Here is a 12,052-nt window from a genome sequence, read left to right as displayed (position 1 = left end):
AGAGTCTATTGTCCTGCTAATTGCTCATGTGCGAATGGTTTCTTTTGTATTCCAATGAATTGGAATTACTGTATTAATTACAGTAATTTACCGTTCTCATTCTCGGAGTGGAAACGTTGCTTGCAGAGTTCACAACCTGCTACACGAAGTGTAGCATCTACAGTGGTACAAAATATTGAATATATTGAATTCGATTTTTTTTAAATGTTTGTTTATTAGGCTACTGTGCAGTTTGACAAAAACCAACAGGACAATGAGATGTTTACTGTAGCCTACATAGTAAAGTGTCTAATTCCTTACATAAGGGAGACCATGCCATGTCCAGATTTCCTCAATGACATCAACTACTCATTAACTCTGGACATAAACTTTTGAGTATTAATGATGTACTCTTGGAGGTTCACTGGTGAAGTGCAACTAAGATGTAGTTGAAATAAACATCTGCACTGAGTCCTTTAAAAAAAAATATATATATATATATATATATTAACGAAAGCATAAAGATGTTGGTGAAGCAATATTGTATATGCGTGTTACAGATTCTTCTGACAAAGTAGAAAGAAAGTGAGTGTGAAATTGCTTTGTGACATTTTGCGGTTGCGTGAGGTTTGGCGATCACAGAATCAGTAGGATATTAAACAAATAGGCAACAGAAGCAGGAACCGCATATAGGGCTGAGTGACTCACTCATTCCTGGCTTATGTTCAAAATAAGTTATATGAATTAAAACGGAGTCTGGTGCGCTCTAATGTGTGGATAGGTCACTAGGAGTAAACGGATACTGGACTGCAGTCTGGAGTTTAATGATCAACCAGAGTATAGATGTGGTCTGAGTACAGAGGGAAACAGGATAAAATAAATATTAAATTACTACAATGTAAATCCAATAAACAATATTACATTAAACAGTAATGTCAGCAATTTCTATATGCAATTGACAATAAGAGAAAAATAACACACCATAATTCCTCAAGAGAATTAACATTACATTTACACCAACTGGTAGGCTAATCGCACAATTGTACAAAATGGTAAAATAACTGTTTGAGAAAGTTACCCCTCTACATTTACATATAACAACAACAGGTATATTGTGAAATAGGTATTTGTTCTGACTTACATTTGGTAAAAAAACACACATCTCTGCAAATGAAAATGGTCTGATCTCCACGAATGCCAAACCAACTGAGAAATATGTTCTGTTTTAATACTAACTAGTGGTTGCCATGGTGAAAAATCCAATATTAATTGTTAGGCCACATAAAAGGAAACATCAAAGAGTTTACAGGAATCTCTAAATGAAAATACTGGCAGATCAATAAAATGTCCTTGTAGATCTAATTTTAAATTTAGAGGATTCTAAATTAATATATTTAATACAATTTATAATGCAGGGTTAAAAATACATTAATATATTTGTAGGGATTTATGGACCTCAGCTTCATCAATAAGTGAGTCTGACGTCGTCCCCGTAAGTGACCGTATGTACATATTCGAACCAGAAGCCATGGATTAAAGGCAACATCTGCACTGAGCTAGAGCTGCCGCTTTCAAGGAGCGGGACACTAAACCGGACACTTATAAGAAATCCCGATATGCCCTGAGACAAACAGGCAAAGCGTCAGAACAGGACTAAGATTGAGTCCTACTACATGGGGTCTGACGCTCATCAGATGTGGCATGGCTTGCAAACTATTACGGACTACAAAGAGAAACCCAGCCGCGAGCTACCCTGTGACGCAAGCTTACCAGACGAGCTAAATGCCTTTTTATGCTCGCTTCGAGGAGAGCAACACTGAAGCATGCATGAGAGCACCAGTTGTTCCGGAAGACTGTGTGATCAATCTTCCGGGGGAAAAAAATTGAATACATTTTAGAGTAAGGCTGTAACGTAACAAAATGTGGAAAAATTCAAGGGGTCTTAATACTTTCCAAATGCACTGTATATACACTAAATATACAAAAGTATGTGGACAACGTTTCAAATTTCTTTCCTGCTAGAGCTGCCCCGGTCAACTGTGCCCCGGTCAACTCTAAGTGCTGTTTTTTGTGAAGCGGAAACGTCTAGGAGCAACAATGGCTCAGCCGCGAAGTGGTAGGCCACACAAGCTGACAGAACTGGACCGCCGAGTGCTGAAGCATGTAGTGTGTAAATATCGTCTGTCCTCGGTAGCAACGCTCACTACCGATTTCCAATCTGCGTCTGGAAGCAACGTCAGCACGAGAACTGTTTGTCGGCAGCTTCATGAAATGGGTTTCCATGGCAGCACACAAGCCTACGATCTCCACGTGAAATGCCCAAGCATCCGCTTGAGTGGCGTAAAGCCGCAATTGCATTCTGGAGCAGTGGAAATGCGTTCTCTGGAGGAGTGATGAATCACACTTCCCCATCTGTCAGTCTGACAGACGAATCTGAGTTTGACGGATGCCAGTAGAACGCTACCTTCCCGATTTGCATAGTGCCAACTCGATTGTTGGTTAGAGGACGAATAATGGTCTGGGTGTGTTTTTCATGGTTTGGGCTAGGCCCCTTAGTTCCAGTGAAGGGATGTCTTAACACTACAGGATATGATGACATTCTAGACAATTCTGTGCTTCCAACTTTGTGGCAACAGTTTGGAAGGCCCTTTTCTGTTTCAGCATGACAATGTCCCTGTGCACAAAGTGGGGTCCATACAGAAATGTTTTTTTCAAGATCGGCGTGGAAGAACTTGACTGGCCTGCACAGAGCCCTGACCTCAACCCAATCGAACACCTTTGGGATGAATTGGAATGGCGACTGCGAGCCAGGCCTAATCGCCCAACACCAGTGCCCGACCTCACTAATGCTCTTGTGGCTAAATGGAAGCAAGTCCCCCCCCCCCCCATCAATGTTCCAACATCTAGTGGAACGCCTTCCCAGAAGACTGGAGGCTGTTATAGCAGCAAAGGGGGGACCAACTCCATATTAATGTCCATGATTTTGGAATGAGATGTTCAATGAGCAGGTGTCACATACTTTTTACTTTTGCTCATGTAGTGTATAATCCTATTTTCTCCTGATTGTCTCATCATACTTCTGCCAGTCCTAGTAATGATATTGTAATTAGTATTATTTTTCAGTGAGCACATATGTTCAGTATATGCAGAAGATTATGCTGGATCCCACACAACCCAACCAAGCCACCTGAATCCCCTCCAGCAGACATTATACCCACAGTTAGATGCATTATATTCTTTATCAACCCCCTGCTGTGGCCAGCTAGCACCACGCTAGCACAACGCTAGCACCACGCTAGCACCACGCTCAAGCCAACTAAGCTAGCTGAATCTCCTCTCCTCTTCTTTCCTGTTTTTGTGTCATCCAATTTATTCCCCGTCCACTCCCCCCTTGTTCCCTTATGTCTCTGCTCAACAGAAAAAGTAATTAGCACAAACAACATGACCTCAGAGAGAGAGACCGAGAGTGAGTGAGAGAGACTGCCTCTTGAGCTGGGCTGCCCGGGCATCAACACCCACATCCCTCTCGCTCCTTCTCTCCTTCACCTGGGTGTGACTGCCGAATGATTCCCATCTACACTCTTGTACCTGGTTGGCTAAGCCAACCGAGTTGTGTGAGTGAGCTGGTAGAAGTCGCGTGCTTGCAGTGTGTGAGCGCCAGTGTGTGTGTGTGAGCGCACGCCCCGACTACAGAGTAGAGCTCTGCTTCTGCTAGGCTTATAGCTGCTCAATCCAACTAAAAACTGTTTTTGTTTCTCTTTTCAGTCCATTATGGAGCAGTTTAACCCGTGCTTGCGGAACTTCGTGGCCATGGGGAAGAGTTACGAGAAGGCCCTGTCCAGTGAGTACATCCCCTTCTTCTCCTTTATCTCATCCCCCTCTCATCCCCCACTCCCCTCCTGTCCAGAGGACCAGGCACTGGCCTGACACTGTCTTGCTGTTGCTTTTTAGACTCCTGATTTACCTGAACTAGAGATGAGCTCAGATGCTGGTGAAGTAGCCTGTAGTCCGTTTCCTCTTGCAGCCCTTCTGATCTCTTGTAGGACTTCGCTAGCCTGTAGTCCGTTTCCTCTTGCAGCCCTTCTGATCTCTTGTAGGACTTCGCTAGCCTGTAGTCCGTTTCCTCTTGCAGCCCTTCTGATCTCTTGTAGGACTTCGCTATGAAAGATTCTGCTGGGTGCTCCGACAGCCCCTACAGAAAAACCACCTGTGAAGTGTTCCCAAAAACACGTGCTTTTTCCACATGTGAAATAGTGTGTTTTTTTTCTCTAAGAGATGCTTTCAGTTACATGGACTGATTTTGATATTTTGTTTTGAGGCTCAGGCTGCCTTCCTCATGATGTCACCTTAGTCTGTTCCATGTCCACATCTTGCCCTCTCCTCTTCACCTGCATCCCTCCATGACGTCAACTTCTTTTAATGTTTTGATTTGGTTGTTCACAAGTCGGATGTGTGAGTGTGTGTGTGTGTGTGTGGTGTATATACACTAGGTGATACGGTTGAAGGGTGCAGGAGGACAACACTTTTGAGAGGGGGGAGCTAAGAGAATAAAAATGGCCCCATAAAAGAACAACAGAACTGGTATTGAGGGAGATGGAGAGAAAAAGACATTGGAGATACAGCCTCTTGTTTCTTCTGCCAATGGTAAAGGAGCAGCAGCATAAACCTATACTTTTCATCAGTGTCACGTGGTCTTACATGAGGTTCAGACGGAACCCGGAATGCTTCTATTAGAAAATTCCATGCATTCTACTTAGATCGGGCATTAAATTGACTTTTTTTCCTCACCACCGTTTTGCTTTATGAACCATGTTCTCTGAGACTGTTGACTCACTGTCATATGTGTGGACCTAACAAATATATATCTTATCCATCTATATACACATAGACATATATTTTATGTTTATATTTTTGGAGCTTGTCCAGTGCTGTGGAGGTACAGCAGAATGTGTATACTACTGTATGTGTCAGTCCATCGGGGTGTTTGGAGCTTGTCCAGTGCTGTGGAGGTACAGGAGAATGTGTATACTACTGTATGTGGCAGTCCATCGGGGTGTTGGGCCAGAAACCGAAAGGTTGCTAGTTCGAATCCGAGCCAATTTAGGTAAAAAAAAAATGGTCGCGCTGCCCTTGAGCAAGGCACTTTACCCTAATAATGGCGGATCCCTGGTCGTGACCCCACTCTCCGACCCACTCTCCGACGGTGTCTCATGGGGAGTGAGATATCAAAACAGACATTTCCATTTCACACCACACACTGTACAGAAGGACTGATTTAAAAATATATGTTTTCTGAGCAAATTCTTAGAGAAGACTGTAAAACAAACACCAGCAAATCAGAGCCAAGTGACTACAAATGTTGTAAATCAGCCAAAGTATTACCGTGCATAATATTGAGTTGGACCTCCATTTTGCCCTCAGAACAGCCTCAGTTCGTCGGGGCATGGACTACAAGGTGTCTAAATCGTTCCACAGGGATGTCGGTCCATGTTGACTCCAATTCTTCGCACAGTTGTGTCTAGTTGCCTGGATGTCCTTTGGGTGGTGGAACATTCTTGATACACACTGGAAACTGTTGCGCGTGAAAAACCTAGCAGCGTTGCAGTTCTTGACACAAACCGGTGCGCCTGGCATCTACTACCATACCCCGTTCAAAGGCACTTAAATATTTTGTCTTGCCCATTCAACCTCTGAATGGTGCACATACACAATCCATGTCTCAAAAATATTGTTTTTAACCTGTCTCCTCCCCTTCATCTACACTGACTTGAAGTGGATTTAGCAGGTGACATCAATAAGGGATCATAGCGTTCACCTGGATTCACCTGGTGGATGCCATCGTAAGCAAGGTTTGAAATGATTGTTATTGGTCAAATATTGTATCTGTTTAGGCTTCTTGCCGTCAATTATGTTCCGGCTCCCTGACCATCGGTTCGAGAGAAAAAATCGCCCCAAGGCTGAACCTAGTTGATGCTCCCTGCTGTACAGGGTTCACACTTGTACATGTGTGAAACCGGAGAAATGTAAGCACCCCCTATTTGATCTTTTATCAACATCCATTTTTAATAAGGATTTCTCGTTGAAATAGTTTTCAGTTGAATAGAATGGTGAGAAATTGGACATTGCTGCACTATGGTAGGCTGTAGACCGGGAAAGCAAGTCCTACACAGATAGTGTCTCCTCAGCCATGCTTCTAATGTAGCGCTGTAGGTTACTGGTCTCTAATGTAGCGCTGTAGGTTACTGCTCTCTAATGTAGCGCTGTAGGTTACTGGTCTCTAATGTAGTGCTGTAGGTTACTGGTCTCTAATGTAGCGCTGTAGGTTACTGGTCTCTAATGTAGCGCTGTAGGTTACTGGTCTCTAATGTAGCGCTGTAGGTTACTGGTCTCTAATGTAGTGCTGTAGGTTACTGGTCTCTAATGTAGCGCTGTAGGTTACTGGTCTCTAATGTAGCGCTGTAGGTTACTGGTCTCTAATGTAGCGCTGTAGGTTACTGGTCTCTAATGTAGCGCTGTAGGTTACTGGTCTCTAATGTAGCGCTGTAGGTTACTGGTCTCTAATGTAGCGCTGTAGGTTACTGGTCTCTAATGTAGCGCTGTAGGTTACTGGTCTCTAATGTAGTGCTGTAGGTTACTGGTCTCTAATGTAGTGCTGTAGGTTACTGGTCTCTAATGTAGTGCTGTAGGTTACTGGTCTCTAATGTAGCGCTGTCTCCAGCTGTAGGTTACTGGTCTCTAATGTAGTGCTGTAGGTTACTGGTCTCTAATGTAGCGCTGTAGGTTACTGGTCTCTAATGTAGTGCTGTAGGTTACTGGTCTCTAATGTAGTGCTGTAGGTTACTGGTCTCTAATGTAGCGCTGTCTCCAGCTGTAGGTTACTGGTCTCTAATGTAGTGCTGTAGGTTACTGGTCTCTAATGTAGCGCTGTAGGTTACTGGTCTCTAATGTAGCGCTGTAGGTTACTGGTCTCTAATGTAGTGCTGTAGGTTACTGGTCTCTAATGTAGCGCTGTCTCCAGCTGTAGGTTACTGGTCTCTAATGTAGCGCTGTAGGTTACTGGTCTCTAATGTAGCGCTGTAGGTTACTGGTCTCTAATGTAGCGCTGTAGGTTACTGGTCTCTAATGTAGCGCTGTAGGTTACTGGTCTCTAATGTAGCGCTGTAGGTTACTGGTCTCTAATGTAGCGCTGTAGGTTACTGGTCTCTAATGTAGCGCTGTAGGTTACTGGTCTCTAATGTAGCGCTGTAGGTTACTGGTCTCTAATGTAGCGCTGTAGGTTACTGGTCTCTAATGTAGCGCTGTAGGTTACTGGTCTCTAATGTAGCGCTGTAGGTTACTGGTCTCTAATGTAGCGCTGTAGGTTACTGGTCTCTAATGTAGCGCTGTAGGTTACTGGTCTCTAATGTAGCGCTGTAGGTTACTGGTCTCTAATGTAGCGCTGTAGGTTACTGGTCTCTAATGTAGCGCTGTAGGTTACTGGTCTCTAATGTAGCGCTGTAGGTTACTGGTCTCTAATGTAGCGCTGTAGGTTACTGGTCTCTAATGTAGCGCTGTAGGTTACTGGTCTCTAATGTAGCGCTGTAGGTTACTGGTCTCTAATGTAGCGCTGTAGGTTACTGGTCTCTAATGTAGCGCTGTAGGTTACTGGTCTCTAATGTAGCGCTGTAGGTTACTGGTCTCTAATGTAGCGCTGTAGGTTACTGGTCTCTAATGTAGCGCTGTAGGTTACTGGTCTCTAATGTAGCGCTGTAGGTTACTGGTCTCTAATGTAGGAGCAGGCAAAGAGGGTGAGAGAGACATGCAGGAAGTACGAAGCTCTAAGGACCAATAAAGGAGGACTCGGTGTAGTCTGATAAGAATAAAAATAGCTACACAGCTCCAGGACAGGTCAGGCGCAGAACTGAGGTTCTGGCTTAGGCTGCCGTTGCAAAGGGCACAGCCAGCATTCAAATCACCGCAGGGTGCCTCGTGGGCCTCCATACACTAACTGGAATTGTAAATATGCCAGTTCTGCCTCTGCTCTTAGGAGAAGAAGGGGAACCCATAAATCGCAACAGGGAGCAAGGAGTGGTGCTTGGCTGGACTTGAGGTCCCTGGAGCTTTTGTTGACTAACATCATGATTCGGTCTAGGGAAAGAGCTGCCTGCTTCTACAGTACCAGTCAAAAGTTTGGACACACTAATCTTTAAGGGTTTTTCTTTGTTTTTAATATTTTCTACATTGTAGAATAATAGTGAAGACATCAAAACTATGAAATGACACATATGGAATCATGTAGGAACCCCAAAAGGGTTAAACAAATTCTTGAGATTCTTCAAAGTAGCTACCCTTTGCCTTGATGACAGCTTTGCACGCTCTTGGCATTCTCTCAACCAGTTTCATGAGGAATGCTTTTCCTTGGAGATGCTGTTTGTTCGATTTTGGAGAATAGGAGAGTGTGCAGTGGATGCAGGGCTTGAATAGGATGCAATGCTTAGACTGGTACTTAGCCAGCTATTCTGTTTAGTTTTGGGACTGGAGAAGGTGGGGCAATTTCACACAGCACACAACCGTATTGGCATCATGTTGAATGTAGCGCAATTTCCCACAACCACTGGGTATCATGTTGAAGGTGGGGCGGAGAGACATTTCTCTACAGGGACAAGCTGTGTTGTAGAGATGGAGGGGATTCGGACGGGTGAGGGCTGAAGGGATTTTATAAAGGAGGGTGGAGAGGAAGAGAAATGGGGTGGATTTGGAAGAGGAGAGTTGAAGATGGATGGAGTACTAAACACATCAAGCTGTGCAGCTGATCTGGTTTACACCGGTTTTACTCCTCGAGAGTGTTTCATTTACTTTGGAATAGGTGGGAAGAATGGATGTCATGTCACACCTCCCTTCTGTAGACCTATCTGCTTCATATCGGAGGTGTAATCCTCTTTACTGAAGACACACACACACACACACACACACACAGCAGAGCTCTAACATCTTGTTCCAGTTAATACAGCTTTACCTGGCCTGCCACACTTCACCGCCCCTCGCTCTATCCCCCTTGGCTGGGATTTCTGTGGACATCGCTAAATAGCCCAACGCAAGGGTTTACCACACCGCACTCTACAATCCACCTCCACACTCTCACCCGCACTCTCCTATCGCACCCAGACTCAACCAAAGCTGGGCTCAGGAAGATCCGAGTGAGGGTCTCTCTTCCTGGAAGTAATCAGTCTGGGTCAGATTGAACCCAGCTACAGGGCAGTCGGCTTTAGGTCCTTGGTTCTGGAGGCAAGGTATGTTTTCAGTTCAGTGACCTCAAGACAAAGATTCTGATAAAGGTAGAGAAAGGAAAGAAGAATTGATAAAGGAAGGATTATTAAGGGAGGAAATTGGTGCAGACTGAGGCTTGAGAAACGATTCTCAGAGGAGAGGTGGATAGATAGATGGAGAGTTGGATTGATGGAGGAACTGAGAATCAAACCTCAGAGGAGAGGTGGATTGATAGATAGATGGAGTAACTGAGAAACGATCGTCAGAGGAGAGGGGGATAGATGGAGGGACAGAGACAGGATCCTCGGAGGGACAGAGACAGGATCCTCGGAGGGACAGAGACAGGATCCTCGGAGGGACAGAGACAGGATCCTCGGAGGGTCAGAGGAGAGGGGGATAGATGGAGGGTCAGAGGAGAGGGGGATAGATGGAGGGTCAGAGGAGAGGGGGATAGATGGAGGGTCAGAGGAGAGGGGGATAGATGGAGGGTCAGAGGAGAGGGGGATAGATGGAGGGTCAGAGGAGAGGGGGATAGATGGAGGGTCAGAGGAGAGGGGGATAGATGGAGGGTCAGAGGAGAGGGGGATAGATGGAGGGTCAGAGGAGAGGGGGATAGATGGAGGGACTGAGGAGAGGGGGATAGATGGAGGGACTGAGGAGAGGGGGATAGATGGAGGGTCAGAGGAGAGGGGGATAGATGGAGGGTCAGAGGAGAGGGGGATAGATGGAGGGTCAGAGGAGAGGGGGATAGATGGAGGGTCAGAGGAGAGGGGGATAGATGGAGGGACTGAGACAGGTTCGAGCCCTTCTGTTGTGTTAGACAATCAATTTTGTCTCTTAACTTTGAAGTGGGAAGGAGTATTGCTAATGATACAGCAGTAGCTGTGGGGTAGTATTCCCATATGACTGTAGCACTCTATATCACAGGAGGCTGCTGAGGGGAGGATGTCTCATAATAATGGCTGGAATGGAATCAAAGGAATGGTATCAAACACATGGAAAACGTGTTTGATACCGTTCCGTTGATTGCATTCCAGCCGTTACTATGAGCACGTCCTCCCCAATTAAGGTGCCATGAGACGCCAGTGCTCTATAAATACTGTTAACCTTTTAGAACATATTTAAATTGTTTACCATGCAGTGAATCCATATTCAGGATGTATTTTGGGTAACACTTTATTTAACAGCCCGGTTGAAAATGGCACTTACCTAATATTTTAATGTTACGAACTAAGAAACAGTGCAGTAACCGTCCATGTTTAGTATGACTCTGCTTGGTCACATGGTTTAATAAAGCTGTGACACTCCTTGACAGCTCAAGGTCATACTCAGTCAGCTTCTCGGCCTCCCTCTCGGCCTCTCTCGTTCCTCTTGTTGTGACCACCACTCCCTAAACGACTTACCCCTGACCTGGTCTTATTCACCATGACTTCCCATTCACTGCTTCTAGCTGCCTGTGGCAGGACTGTGTGGGTGAGCCATGCCTGCTGTGTGTTTAATGTCCCTGGACTGAGACCTGAGTCACAGAGGTCGTAGGCAGAACGGTCCATCTTGCCTTCCCTGGTCTTCCCTTGCTTTACTTTCTCTGGTCTGTGTTTCATGTAGTTCTTCTTTTCATTCAGCATCTGCTCTGTCCACCAGTAGTTACTGTAGTTACTGCGCTTTCCTCTCCTGTTCCTCTTGAGCCACCGTTGTTGTTGTTGTTTGTATCAGTAGCTCTTTTCATTGTAGCACTAGCTCTTTTTCATTGTAGCACTAGCTCTTTTTCATTGTAGCACTAGCTCTTTTTCATTGTAGCACTAGCTCTTTTTCATTGTAGCACTAGCTCTTTTTCATTGTAGCACTAGCTCTTTTTCATTGTAGCACTAGCTCTTTTTCATTGTAGCACTAGCTCTTTTTCATTGTAGCACTAGCTCTTTTTCATTGTAGCACTAGCTCTTTTTCATTGTAGCACTAGCTCTTTTTCATTGTAGCACTAGCTCTTTTTCATTGTAGCACTAGCTCTTTTTCATTGTAGCACTAGCTCTTTTTCATTGTAGCACTAGCTCTTTTTCATTGTAGCACTAGCTCTTTTTCATTGTAGCTGCTTGTATCAGTAGCTCTTTTCATTGTAGCATTAGCTCTTTTCATTGTCGCCAGTAGTAGCTTGTAGCCTTTTCCATTGTAACTTGTAGTAGCTTTTTCCGTAGTAGCCTTTTCCATTGTAGCCTGTTGTAGCCTTGCTATAGAACTTTCATTTGTACTTTGTACTAGCCTAGCTCTTTCCATTGTAGCAATAACTCTTTCCATTGTAGCCTTTAGCCCCTTCCCTAACTGACTGGGGCTATAGCTATAGGGGAGGGATGCTGGGGTGAAGATTACGTTAATGTCCAATATTTCCACTCCGCCCCTGATCTGACGCCCAATGCTTCCATGTTTCCAGGTGTCACATTTGCTGCAAAGGGCTACTTCGAGGCACTGGTGAGGATGGGAGAGATGGCCAGCGAAAGTCAAGGCTCTAAGGATCTTGGTGAGTCCTAGTTGTGGCAATAGGGGGTTGCAGCACCCCTAGTGGGGTAGAGGGGGGTTGCATGGAGACGTGCCAGACAGGGCATGGATGGTTGTGGGTGTGAATGGGAATTGATGGTTTGAAAGGGGAAAGGACAAGCAGGCGACGCACTGCCTGAAACTGGATCTACACACACAAACACACGCGTGTGCACAGCAAACATGTTGAAACACACTCGAGCATATCCTGTTGTAGTAGTTTTTTTTATTTTTCTAGTCAGTTATTTTAATACTATGCCATTGGGAAGGATAGCTTACAGTGTTCTGCATTCACCACGGA

The 12,052-nt window shown here is 45.0% G+C and overlaps 1 long non-coding RNA gene across 1 annotated transcript in view; it reads left to right on the top strand.

Annotated features, from left to right (window-relative positions):
• The window catches only part of LOC120030043, a 40,337-nt gene extending 28,617 nt beyond the window's left edge, over positions 1 to 11,720 (top strand). Inside the window, exons 2-3 of the long non-coding RNA XR_005473616.1 lie at positions 3,745 to 3,820; positions 11,648 to 11,720. This is a non-coding gene — a long non-coding RNA (uncharacterized LOC120030043). The remainder of the gene's footprint in view (positions 1 to 3,744; positions 3,821 to 11,647) is intronic.
• Positions 11,721 to 12,052: the final 332 nt, after the last annotated feature.

This window comes from Salvelinus namaycush, chromosome 35 (genome assembly GCF_016432855.1).
Source record: "Salvelinus namaycush isolate Seneca chromosome 35, SaNama_1.0, whole genome shotgun sequence".
Lineage (NCBI taxonomy): Eukaryota > Metazoa > Chordata > Actinopteri > Salmoniformes > Salmonidae > Salvelinus > Salvelinus namaycush.
This window is presented reverse-complemented; position numbering and strand designations above follow the sequence as displayed.